The 14312-nt window shown below is 40.9% G+C and overlaps 1 pseudogene; it reads left to right on the plus strand.

Annotated features, from left to right (window-relative positions):
• The first annotated feature begins 225 nt into the window (after positions 1-225).
• Positions 226-344, plus strand: LOC112481687 (annotated as a pseudogene).
• The last annotated feature ends 13968 nt before the right edge of the window (positions 345-14312 follow it).

A 14312-nucleotide genomic window follows, 5' to 3' on the forward strand; every position in this document is an offset into this window, starting at 1 on the left:
AGATTCTGTTTACTATTCCCCCAAATTCCCATTTCCCTCTTCTCCCAAAGAGCACAACTAGCTATATTTCCCAGCATCCTCTTCAGAAAGGTTTTCCACGTGACAAATTCTCAACAACAAAATATGAGTGTCAAACATATGTTGATTCCAGACCGAAGCTTTTTAATAAACAGACGTGTTCTCCAGGCTCTTTTAGTACTTTCTGTGCTTTTAAAATCTCCTTCTGTCTACGGCCATGCCACCCTGAACAAGCCTGATCCCGTCTGATCTTGGAAGCTAAGCAGGGTCGGGCCTGGTTAGTACTTGGATGGGAGAGCACCTAGGAAGACCAGATGCTGTAGGTGTAAAAAATAAGAAATAAGGGACTGTAAGCTGACAAGGTCCTTGCAATCTGTGAGGTCAACTAAGGGTTGCCTCGCCTAAAACAAATAAAAAATAAAGTAAATAAAATAAAATCCCCTTCCACCTGCTGAAAGCAGATTACGATGATGACGGTGATGATGATACCCCAGGGGAAGGTTGATCCAAAGATGAGCAGAACCTGGATCCCTGAATCATGGCAGGAAAGGAAGCCACTCGTTGACCAAGCATGTCCAAATTGGATTATTAGAAGACTGAAAAAAAACCCTACTATTGCATCTGAGGCCTTATCATTTGTAGGGAGAGAGCTCTGCAGATAATAGCATATAGCTAAGTAATTAAACTAGTTAATAAGCTAATAAACTTTTTATTTTATATTTTAAAGATTCTTATTTAAATAGAGCTAACATACAATCTTGTTTTAGTTTCAGGTGCCACGTAGTTATTCAGCAGATCTGTACCTAAAGAAGTGATCACCAGGATAAGTCCAGCAACCTCGGACACTGTACAACGCTATTACAATAGTATTGACTATATCCCCTATGCTGTGCATTACATCCCATGAGTTATTTGTTTTATACGTGAAAGTTTAAACGTCTTCCCCTTCACGTTTTCCCTTTTTTGACTTTTCAGTTATAGCTGACATTCAATATTACTGTCTATTAGTTTCAGGAGTACAGCATAGGGGTTAGACGTATATATAACTTACAAATTGATCCTCTGACTAGTCTAGTACCCACCAGGCACTTTGTTGTATTATTGACTGAATTCTCTATGCTGTACTTTACATCCCAGGACTATGTCATAACTACCGATTGGTACTTCTTAATCCCTTCACCTGTACACTCTGCTCCCCCAACTTCCCTCCCATCTGGCAACCATCAGTTTGTCCCCTGCATCTATGAGTCTGTTTCTGTTTTTAAACTAATCAACTTTTTAAAAGAATGGGGAATACTGGCATGGATATGCTTTTCCTGTTGACTAACCAGGAGCCCACAGAGCAGAATACACACAGTACATGTAAAATGATGAAAAATTTGCTTCTGCGAAAAAGCCTGATGGTCCCCACAAAAGATTTTCTAGTCTGAGAACAAGGTCCCGTCTGCATATTGATGGCAGCCTGACCTCCCTAAAAGTGCCCTCGTCCCTCTCTCTAGATCCAAGTCAGAACTCGGCGAGTTAAGCTCTGATGTCAAGGGCTGGTGCAACGGACTCGCTACTCGTTCCTGGAACTCAGGGAGGTTGTGGGGGGCGGGGAGTCTCGCACCCCACAAGGATTAGCCGGCAACGGGATGCAGTTGCACACGCCAAGCAGACAGCGCCTGCGAGATTTCCCGAGCCCAATGGAATGTCGCCGAGCCCAATCCATCTGCTGCTAATGGCAGTGCTGGTTCCTCGCACACATGCCAATGGAGGAAAGCTATAAATAGAGGGCTTCGAAGGAGGAGAATATGTGGGCCTTTGCACCGATCACCTCCCGGATCAGGGAAGGCTGAGGGAAATTATATTATTTTGATGGAACAGTGACTTTTCTCGTGGCCGTGCTTATGGAGAAGGAGGGCCTCACATCTGGACGTTTCTGAACTGTTAGCATCGGTGAGTGAAGTTCGAGCTGAAATCCACTGCGGAGCTCTAGGTATAAAAAGGTCATTATTCTTTAATAGAGTAGAAAATGCCATTTTTAGAAGGGAAAATAGCCACTCATGAAATTTCTATGTTGTACCTGTAAACTGCACTTCATAGAATGGATTCACAGTGAGCAAAAATGCAACTGTCTTCAGGATACCGTCCCAATAACCCTAGTCTGCAGCAGGGGGCTGGCTGACCATGTATAGTCCAATGATTACTTCTTGTAACACTCACATCTAGGTCCTGGCCCAAAACAATGAGATTGAGCTGTTGGGCTCTAGGCGTCTATCATCTTTTAAGTGTCTGTTAATAGCAGAAAGGTATGTTGAATTCTGGGCCCCCAGGACCACAGAATATGGCTTTATTTTAAAATAGGGTCACGGCCGATGTCATTAACTATGGTGAAGTCATGCTAGAGTAGGGTGGGGCTTAATCCAATGTGACTGGTGTCCTTATAAGAAAATTATCAGGTGAAGACAGGGACACATGGAGGACACATTTGAGAACAGAGGCAGAGACTAGAGTGGCACGTCTACAAGCCAAGGAACATCAAGGATTGGGAAGAAACCACAATAAGCTGGGAGAGAGAACAGATTCTCCCTCAGAACCACCAGAAGGAACCAATCCTGCTGACACCTTGATTTCGGACTTCTGGTCTCCAGACTGTGAGAGTGTGTGTTCCTGTTGTTTTAAGCTCTGTGTGTGGCATTTTCTTTCAGCAGCCTGGGGGGACACACAAGTACCTGGCTGATCCAGTCCTGGCTGAAACTGGCCAGATCTAAACAATCAGGTCCACTTTCATTCTCTATAATAACCATATACTTCCTGAGTCTATGCCCACATTCTTCACAAAGGAGTCTCCATGACGCTAATTCTTGACACGCAACATGATATTTAAAGATGGCTGGAAGGCAGGAAGTGCATCCAATACAATGCCGAGAAAGAAAGTACTTTTCATATCTTCGGTTTACTATTATCCATGTAAAACAGCCTTATATGGATAATAGTAAGGCTGTCTCAGGTGATTTGCAATGCATCGGAAATGAGAACTTTTTCATTATTTAGAAGTGACATTTTCTGAATGACACTGTCTATAGAGAATATTATCTTACATAAGGCATTCGATATTTTTGGCAAATCCCCAAAATATTACATGTTTGGTATGAAATCCTCAAACAATCAAGAGATTTACAATGTAGAGGTAAAAGTCACTCCAAAATCCACTTCTCAAAGAAAAACTCTAGTTAGTAACTGCTATACTTTCTTCCACGTGTTTGGAGTATCTGTACCTACTTATCCTCACAGGGTAGAATTCCTACCTCATTATGCTTAATAATCAACTAGCATTCCATAGTATTGGGTAAACATGCCATATTTTATCTAGCAGCCACCAGGACTGTTATATATATACTTGGCACTGCATAAAATCAACCATCCTTATGCGGTAATGATATTATTTACCTTAACTGTTTAAGTTTTGAGTTGGAAGACGTTGTGGGAGCCTGTGGTTTAACTTACCGACTGCCCCACTGCATAAAGAAGCTACTCAGCTCTTTTGTTCCATGTATTAATTATTACATGGACTTTTTGCATGCTATGAATTGGCCCCCGCTGTGGGCACTCACGTGAAATTGCTCCCAGTCTTCTCCAAGTTGATTCTTGCAGCAAATGATTTTCCAAACTGGAGATCTTTTAGCAAAGATGACAACAGAGCGTATGACACAGAGGAGAAAAAAGCTCAGTGGGGGATCACTGAGAAGTTGATGCTGACGGCTGCCTTGTGGGGGCCCCACGCAGCAAGCATAATGCCTATAGATCAAGGCCCATGCACCGTGAGTGTAAAGTATTAATCAGGCCTGACAGTTCCTGCATTGGGGTATTTATCATGTGAATTCCAAAACACACACAGATGCCGAGACCAGCACCTGCCTCCTCTCTCTTTGCTCACGAACTGCATGGGGCTTGGTTTGTCAAGCTGAGTTTGATAATCTGGACCTTTAGTTTTCAGGAAACACGCTTCTGGAAAAAAAACAAATATTTTAAACATCCAGGAAATTAATTGCTCTAGCCCCATGGAAATTCCAACTGTCTTATAAGAGTAGCTTTTGTGGTACGATAATGTACAACTGAAGCTTTCTTCAGCCAATGTATTTAATTAGAGATGTGTGCACATGCACACATGCACACGCGCGCACGCACACACACACACACGTGTGTGTGTATTTATTTAATATCTTTGAGAGCAGAGGCAGTATTCTATCAAAAAGTATGTACCCAGACAGTATTCCATTGTGCTGCATGCAATCATTACTTGATAAATACCTGCCGAGTGAACAAATGCATTACTTCATCTTTCGATAAATGAGATTTAAAAAAAAAAGGCATAAAGAGGGGAGAAAAGTCATTTGAAAAATTTCGACCTATTCTAGGAGAAATATCTGACTCTAGGGCAGGGACAGGAGAAAACGATGAGCATGAACCATATTTTAGTGCAGAAAGTAAGGAAATTCTCAAAACACAAAGGGGGGCCAGGCAAGAGGGACACAAAGATGGAACCATTTGAACAACCAATACTTCAATATTATAACCCAAAGTATAAGGCAACTAGATGTGAGTCCACACCGATATAAATAAGGAATCCAAAAATTGGAAGAGAAGGGACAAATATTTTTTGACCCAAATTTCCAAATACTATAGGTATCTGTCTAACCCCTCCCCCCTTGGGAAACGGAATTCTCACCTCGAGTGCGGGCCAGAATTCGTTACTCTCACATTCAAGAAATCAGGTATGGAAAAGGGGAGAAACCATAACCAAATAGTGGAGAAATCTGGCAGGTACAACCTGAACCCAGTGTGGATAACATGCACTTTCTAATATGATGTAGTGGGAAGGGCGCTCCACCTCTGTGGTGTGCTCCCCCGCCCCCAAACTATAACCCTAGTTCTCTAACCATGAGAGAAACATCAGAAAAAAAAAATCAGGGACATTTTTTTATAAAATACATGACCATTACTTCTTAAAGTTGTCAATGTCATCTAAAAAAAAAGGAAAGATGAGAAACTGTCACAGCCAAGAGAAAACACGGCTGACTTGGTGACTGCATGTAATGTGGTACTCTGGTTTAGATGCTGGAACAGGAAAAAAAAAAAAAAAAAAAGGATGCCAGTGGGAAAAGCAGGAAAATCTGAATAATGTCTGGAGTTTAGTTAATAGTAATATACCAAATGCTCAGTTTTGGTAACCATGGTGATGGAAAATATCAACATTAGAAAAACCTTGATGAGGAGGATTGAAGACCTCTCTCTAAATCTAAACTTCCTGAAAATCTAAAGTTATTCCAAAATAAAGGTTTATTAAATTAAAAAAAAATATTCCTCTATTCTTACCAGTGATAGTACCTAGATCTATAATCTTTCGTATACAAGAGGGAAGTACATTTTCAGAGGTAGGTTAATCAAAGTAACACAAGAAACAAAGTATTTTAGGCCCTTTAAACAAAAAGGAATTTAACACAGGGAATTGGGAAAAGTTAAAGGCAAAGAAAAGATGATGAGGGAACCTAGAAATTGGAGTCCTCAAAAGCTGCCACAACCCTTAAAACTAGAGACCAAGAAGAAAAGATGAGATCTTCAGAACGCAGTGTCCACCTGCCTGGTGGACCCTACACAGGGAGAGAGGGGACCATGGAGGAGGCTGCTAAGGTGGGGTCTGGAGATGCCCCAAGAAGCAGAGAGAAGAAAACATAAGCCCTGGCTTCTCCCATATTCAAGTTTCGCACTCATGCTGCCCGTTGGCTAAACGTACCTAGAAGCCATAGGCAAGGGAACGAAAGATGCATTCTTCTCTGAGACAGGAACCAGAGCAGAGAGAGAGGGAGGAAGGCTCTGAGCATCCTCAGGCAGTTTTCCGGACCAGCGGAACATGACTATGAAAAACTAGGCTCATTGTGGAATCATGTGTCTATGATGTATGGGTACCAGAATTGAGTGGGCAAAGGGCTTTGACACAGACCTCTAAGAGAGAGAGGATGGGCATCATACTTAGGTTTATGGAAACTAATAAAACCCTATAACTCCCCCCCCCATTTTTTTTTTGCTTCTGAGGACTTAATAGTCAAATCTTATTTCTATAATAACATATACTTTGTTATAATTTGGCTTTAAGTATATCTGTGCTTCAGCTAAGGAGAAAGTAGGTTTTGTGCAAATGAAGACCATATATTATGGTCTATAATATATTATGATATATTATGAATGGGAAAGGTATAGCTAATAACTTATTTTTAAAAGAACAGCTTGGTAGTATTTCATAAGCAGTGTGAATGTCCATAATAATTTTTTTTCTATTCCTCAAACTAGGCAACTTAAAAATCATAGGCATTTGCTGATGTTGTTATTGTGATTGTGATTGTTTGCAGGAAGATGCCAAGTGATGCCACAGCTTGGCAATTTATTAGTGTGTCTCCACACACATGAAACTCATCAAAATTAACCTCTAAAACTTACACTGTCAATGTTTCACTGGTCCAAGTGGGTTTCTCCCATGATTCATCCTAAATAATAGTGCCATATTCGATTCACTATTAGCTATGATTTTTGTGTCATAAATGTAAGATCTAAGTGGTCAAAATTTATCTTTAGTTGAAATTATTTCCTCAGTGGCTTCTTTAAAAAGTCGAAGTCTTTATGAATAAAATCTTAATAACATTTAAAAACAAAGAGTGGACAGTAAAACATTCATCAGAGTAATAATTTTGTCTAGTTCAGTTCAAAGTGCTCAAGACTTTGAGAATCAAAATGCCCACGAAGCTCTCACTGAATCCCTTCTATCTCTGCTCGTCTTTTATTTCTATCTGGCCATCTTCCCCCAGACACCACTGTTGGTATTACAGAGGAGACTGCCTACACAGGCATGAGCCATTGCACCATACTGGGTGAATCTTTCCATGGGGTAAACTCATGGTGGATACATAAGTCTTGCCAATCCAGGTAAAGTAATATGCAAGAATTGTTTTAAGAGAAAGAAATACCTTTAAGATATCATCTTCCACATCTGCATGTTCATCTTCAGGAATTGCTATGTATCAGCCTCTGTGCTAAGATCTTTACCTACATCATCTCATTAAAACCAAAATCCACAATATGAGGTGGCTGTGGGAGGGAGAATAAAGCCCTCCATCCAAAAATGTCCATACGTCATAATCCTCAGAACCTGTGAATATGTTATGTTATGTGCCAAGGAGAATTCAGGTGGCAGCTTACTAATCAGCTGACCTTGAAATAACATATACCCTGGATCATCAGGGTGGTTTTGATGTACTAACGAGCATCTCTAAATGGGGAAGAGGGAGGTAGGATAGTGTCACAATGATGCAATATGAGAGAGATTATTTGGTTATGGCTGGCTTTGAAGATGAAAGGGGGCCATGAGCCAAGGAATGCTGGCAGCCTCTGAAAGCTGGAAAAGACAAAGAAATGGATTCTCCCCCCAGGTCCCCCAGAAAAGAACGTAGCCATGATGACGCTTTGATTTTAGCCCAGGGAGATGGACTTCAAACTTCTTTCCTCCAGAACCATAAGATGATGAGTTTTCATGGTCTTAAGCCACTATGTTTGTGGTTATTTGTTACAGCAGCAAACTAGTACAGGTGAGGACTGGTAAGCTCATTCTGCAGATGAGAAAAGTAATGTATACCAAGAAAAAAAAAAAACAAAACGCAAAGTGGGAGCAATAGCACTGGGACTTACACCAAAGTCTTTTTTGGTTCCAAAACATTACCTTCATTCTTCTTTAAGACACTATGTTGTTTTACTTCAAAACATTTCATAGATAGTATTTACATAGATAGTATTTGTTCTGACACAAATCCATGTTGCCCTAAAAAGAATTTGAGAAACTGTGATTATTCAAAAAAAAAAAAGCAAATTAAATGAAACCTAAGAAGACATAAGAGTTAAGAAGATGAGGAGAAATTGATGAAATAGCATTTCTTGATCATCTATTATTTCAGGCCCTTTCTACACATTGTCTCCTTAAATTCTCTCAACATCCTGCATAGTGGAGATTATTTTTCAACTGAGAAGATGATAAAACTAAGAGAAGGTACCTCACTTGCCAAAGCCAACATGGCAAGAGGCAGAGCTTGGGTTTTAGGTCAAGCTTATTGCTCTCTGAGTTTGCATTCATTCTGTTTCATCATGTTGCCAACTCCAGAGCAGGGATGTTTGTGGATGGAGATGCTTAGAGAACTAAATGAGGACGTAAGACATCTTAAGTATGTTTTCCCAATCCTAAGATAGCTCATTAGCAGGTGCAACAGAGTTATTTTTGGTCTTTAGTGTTTCCAGTGAATTTTAGACCCATGTACTACACGGGAAAACCACATAATTCTAAAATAAAAACTCTTTGTGCCTTATTTGTACACACGCATGTAGATATAGATAGGTAGACGCGATAAAGAGAGAGAGAAAGAGAGAGACAGAGACAGAGAGACAGAGAGAGACAGAGAGACAGAGAGAGAGAGAGAGAGAGAGAGAGAATATAAATGGGTCCCAAAGCCTTGTAATGACTGGGAAATAGTTTGATTATAATAATATGTATGTTAAATTATTATATACTAATGTTTGATTTTTAAAGGATTTGGATACCGAAGCTAAGATGGTCCTTCCCTTTTAACTGTAATAAACACAAATGGATTATTTCTGATAGATTCAAAGTCCACTCTAACATCTTTCCACAGATGCCCAATGCCTAGTCAAACTGGTGCTGCCCTGGTCACCCAGGAACGCTCTAGGAAGCCCGTGAAAACCCCAGATTCCTGATTCCACTTGTAGGGACATGATTCAGTAGGTCTGGGATGCAGTGAGTGACCTCAGACAGACTTGAAAACATTCAGCCAGTTTTGCAATGTGGGAAGACAGGGCTTTCTGTGTACTGATAAATGAGGAATAGGAGAGCAATACTCGATATAATCCCCACCTCGGTCTCTCTCGGCCTCTCCAAGTGTCTGTCTATCTTTCTCCCCAATGCTTGTAATCCTGTGTTACTAGAACTATACTTAGTATCATGAGATGCACAAGCACGAGCAAGACCTAGAGACTGAATCCAATGACAGATCCATTGGATGATTGCATTTGGGCAAAATGCTGTCCCTTCTGCTTTCCCTCTTTAGGGCTTATTGAAGATTGTAAATTCAAAGCAGCTAAGAAGCTGATATTGCCACGATGCAAGCCCAGTCCACAGTCTGTGCTTGATAATATCATCAATAAATAAAGCAGAAATCCAAATGCATGTATAGCAATGAAAACAATGCCGGAAGGCTAACTCTAAGAGCTCACATCAGTTACATTAGGAAGATGAAACTGGGGGCGCTCTTTTCCCCATTTATTCTCCTAATTGCATGCATTGTTTTTATTATGAAACTATGGAGAGATTTTTTAAAAAGTCATCCATTCATTTCTTTTGCAGTTACATCAATCTTGAGCACGGATTAATTAATAAGAAATAATTACAGCATCTTGGGATCACATATTCTTCTCAAATCTTAGAATTATACATGTGTGTATAATAAAATATTTAAACATGCACAAAAGTAGAACATTGTATAATGAGTCCCATATGCTCATCAGCCATATTCAACAGTAATCAAGATTTTGCCACCTTTGTTTCTAACTTGCTACTTTCTTTCTCATTTAAGTGAACCCTAGAGGTCACATCATTTCACCTTTACTTCCTAATCAGTTTGCAGCACTAAAAATTACGGATGCTTTCTTACAAACCATAATGCTACCGTCTCAAGTGACAAAAATCAATTAAAAGATTCATAGAAACTTTAGAAATAAAAGCCATTTAAAAGACCATTTTGTCTTTCTATTATAGCTTCCTGGTCCTTACTATTTATATTTTCTTTTCTTTTTTTTTTTTTAATTTTTATTTTTGTAGAGCTTGCTAGGGTTATCACAGCGACTCCAGAAAGCTGGCAGGAAAGGCGAGAGAAGTGTATGTGCAAACAGCAAGGAGAGGAAGGAGAAGCAGATGGGGCCAGAACACGAGCTGAAAAGGGCTCAGAAATACCAACAGGGACTCCCAGTGTTCCAAGGACAAGCCTGTGAATTCGCAAGGACAAAGGCGGCTGCGCGAAGTATCACGTTTGGCTGGAGAAACCCCAAAGCTGGGAGATGAAAAGGAGATCAAAGTTAAGAAGCTACAAACAAACTTTGCTGAACCACCCATTTGCTCCCGAGATGTCAAAAAAAACCCCAAAAACCCACAAAGTTTGGGATCGAAACTTTGCAGAAGGGACACATGGTAGATGAAGTTAAAGGGACATCTGTCTGTGTCTATAAAATGCCCCAAAATGGACAAGAAACAAGACACGAAGTCAATTATCCAGATGTTAACCCTAAAATTAGGGCCATCTTGATGTCCTGCAATCACAGTCCAGATGTCCTTACTGATGGCAATGAGGTGGGTGGGAATAGGAACCTGGCAGTAGACCCTCCCTTGAGCCCTGCAGCTCTTCACCTCCTGCAGGGTACAATCACCTAAGGAGCTTTAAGGGGTCCTGATGCCCTGAACCCACCCCAAGAGACTGATTTGTTCGGTCTAGGGTTGGGCTGGATGAAGAGTTGGCATTTTTTAAAGCCCTCCCCATAATACCAGTGTGTGTGTCTGTGTGTGTGTGTCTGTGTGTGTGCATGCGTATGTGCATTGAGAAACACTGGTTTAACTGTAAAAGCAAAGATTTTAAATCTACAGTCCACGGCCATTGCACAGACAGATTTTTTGTTTTCTGCAGGAGACGGTGTGTTTGCACTGAATTTTTTTAATTGATTCTTTAAAAAATTTAAATATAAAAACTGAGGCATTTCACACAAGAATCTGATTTCCAGGATCTCTTGAAAAAAATCAAAAGCTCTAGCGATCTGAGGCTGTATTCTCATGCAGCCACTCAACACTTTAAATTGCAGAGTTCTGCCATGACCTTGGCCCCGAGACATCTCGGTTAGTGATTCTTGCGCTAAGGAACGCTGTGATTCAGACCTTCCACGGCCACTGTTTAGATCATCTCACGTTGAAAGAATAATTCATCTGAAACCACAGTGGCAATGATTATTTTCCATTTGCAAGTCTTTAATTTTTTTTTTTTTTGCCACTAGGATGGAGACTAGAGTATGATGCTTAGAAAAATTAATGGAATTGTGAGGCTCCTTTTTTTCTCGTGTGTGTGTCGATGATAAAAATTAGTGAGAAGGGCGCTGGCCTGCTTCTGGATATCCAGTATTCCAGCTCTGGTTTTATTGCTCATTAGTTCCAGGAATTTGGGCAGGGGTCTCAGCCACTGCAGGCCTCAGTGACTTTATTTGCACATTATGCGGGTCGGTTTCAGGTATCTTTTGGTTCTCATATTCGACAATTTCCTAAGTACTAAATGACAGCAATAGAAACCCACAGAAGAGAGAAAGCAGTGAGTAGAAGGAGAAGAACTGCATTTCCAACTCATCTTGAGAGCGGATGGGCCTCCCGGCTGAACATATGAGCTGTCCACGCATCACTGAGTACCTGGCCGCCCTGGAGGTGAGCCAGCGGAACTGGAATGAGAGGAAGTTCTCCCAGGAGCCTTGGCCTGGTCTGCCAGCATCATGCACATCCCCACCCTGCAGGTGGCCTTTTGCAAGAACATCATGACATCTCGGGGGCCCAGCAGTTGGGTACACACTGATCCTTTCCTGTGCTAGCTGGAGGTCTAACCACCAAATCATAAGATTTAGCTTGACCTTCCCTTCTTGTTCTAGAGAGAACACCCCAGATTCAGACAATTTCAAAAAGATACACGGGTTGCTGCGGTTGTTATAAACAGCTTAGGACCAACACCACAGGCGGCAAAAAGAAAAAAAAAAAAAAAAAAAAAAAACAGACACATTGGACTTTACCAACATTTTTTAAGTTTGTGCATCGAAAGACACTATCTACAGAAAAGGCAAGCCACAGAATGGGGGAACATATTTACAAATCAAATCTCTGAAAAGGATGGATATCCAGAATATATAAATAACTTCTAAAAGTCAACGACGACCGAAACTGATTTAAAAGTGGGCAGAGGAGTTGAATAGACCTTTCTCCAAAGAATACACACAGATGGATGATAAGGAGCTTAGGAAATAAATAGTGGAGGGAAACAGAATTCCAGTCCTATCTTCGTGCGAAGCCTGCCCTATCTGCTTCACTCCTGGATCCCCTGACCCTCCCTGCAAGAGAGAACAGTCTAAATGAATGATTGGACCCCGTGACCAGCACACAAAGGTCACTGTGCTTTAAAAGGCATGATCTTTGGCTCCATCTCCATCCCGTTAACATGCTCTATAGTCCCACGGGGGTGGAACTGGTAGGCTGAACGAAGTCTTATTTGCTTAGGTCAAATCCAGCCACGTTTCTTCTACTTTCTCTTGTCCTCAACAAATATATCTGGCAAGGTAAGTTAATATGTAGCCACTTCTGTAAACCTGGTCTCTTCTCGTCTCCCTCTGTATGTACATGTGAGTGTGCTCTGGTCCCCAGCATCAGATTGGGGACACGGAGGAAGAATAAAAAGATCCCCTTTACCAGTGCTGACTTCAGGCATAGAGCACTTACCAAGCTGCTAGTGGAATGTTCCTAAGATTTCTATGCCGGCACGGCCACTTGTGTACAGATTCTGCTAGGATTCCTACAGGACAACGGGTAAATTGCAAAGACTCCGTTCAGGATTCTCCAGGGCTCTGACTCTGAGACCAGCAAAAGTGCTCAACCCTTCACCCTAATCTCCATTAAACAATAAGCAACTGAACAAGAAACTCTCCAGAAAGTCTGTCCGAGAGGGTCGCTCTTTAAGAAGCTTAAATGCTAGAGCCATAGATTTCAGATTATGACCCACGTTGGAATCACCTACTGGCTTAATTAGTCCTTTGGCAAAAATGACTCTCCCACTTCATAATCTTCCTCCCCACAAAAAAAAAAAAAAAGTCCTAAATTGGATATCTCATTCCTTTCTTTTCTTCAATTTAAAGCACAAAGGCTTTAAAATTGGACTAAAGGGGTTATTTAAATCCCTAAGCTGTTGCTACTCTATAATTTCTAGTCTGACACAAAAGTTTTAAAACATTTTTTTTCTTTCATTCCTCTACTTTCAATGCCCTTTCTCTGGGAGTAAGTACAGCTCTGACTATAATCACATTTAAGAGGCTATATTTTCACACATTTTTCTGATTTGGAGCATTACCTGAGGGACTTTGTTTAGTCATATTAGAGGCTTTTTCGTAGATCTAATTCCCCAGTTAATATCTCCAGGTATAATTCACAAGGGTAGCATTTAAGTTCCTCTTAAGGGATTTTTTTTTTTCTCTTCTTTTCTTTCTCACGCTGCCTATGTCCTTGATCCACATAAAAGGATATAATCTTGCTTATTACTTATATTGTCTGTCTGTGAGGACGAATGTTTCATAATGGGCCCGTTTCTTAAATGGTAAATCTATAAACTTGTAATTCTATCGGCCCAAGATATTTAGGTGGATTCAGATTTGTCCCATTCGTCGTTTCGGCTCTGATTCCCCCAGAACTGATGACAGGTTTGTAAGTAATATTAACTGTCTTTTGTAGTAAATTACATCTTGTAATCACCGCAACATCCCTCTCTGGCCAGAGCAGTTATCAGCTGAAGCAAATAAAGGGTTTAGAGACTCTGCTATCTGTTTCCTTTCAGAATGCCAGAAGTCCTCTATAAACACGAGCATGCGGAATGAGAGGTCATCTTTTGAAAGCTATAATAAAACATGATTGTAATAGAACATGTGACAGGCTGCTTAGCAGAGCATCTTTCTGACAGTGGCTCAGCTGGAGCAGGATGCCAGGAGGGAGGGCCAGCGGGGAGGAAGAACAAAGCACCAGGAATTCTGTCTGCTGGATGTCGTGTTCATCAGCACCATAATTAATTTTAAGAAAAATTTGCCTTTGAGAAGACAAAAAAAAAAAAAATGATCAGAGTCTGGGCCCCGCCAACTCGTGTGACAGGTCCCGTAAGGGAGATGAGAAAAATAAGATGAGAGAGCCCATGAACGGACTCCTAGACTCCTTCCCCGACAAGTTCCAATGACACCGAGAGTCTCTCTGTGGTTATTCAGTTGTTTTTGGCAAGATGATGATATAACAACATTTTGCATACACTTTCTATGCGCTGTGGCTCGCAGTCAACACTGTGCTTGCGCATCTTACTCAATGTGATTGACTGACACTTAGTAACACTTACGAAAGATCTGCTCAACGCTGGGTCCGATTCTAGCTTTCCATG

The sequence above is a fragment of the Pteropus alecto genome, unplaced genomic scaffold (assembly GCF_000325575.1).
Source record: "Pteropus alecto unplaced genomic scaffold, ASM32557v1 scaffold44, whole genome shotgun sequence".
NCBI lineage: Eukaryota > Metazoa > Chordata > Mammalia > Chiroptera > Pteropodidae > Pteropus > Pteropus alecto.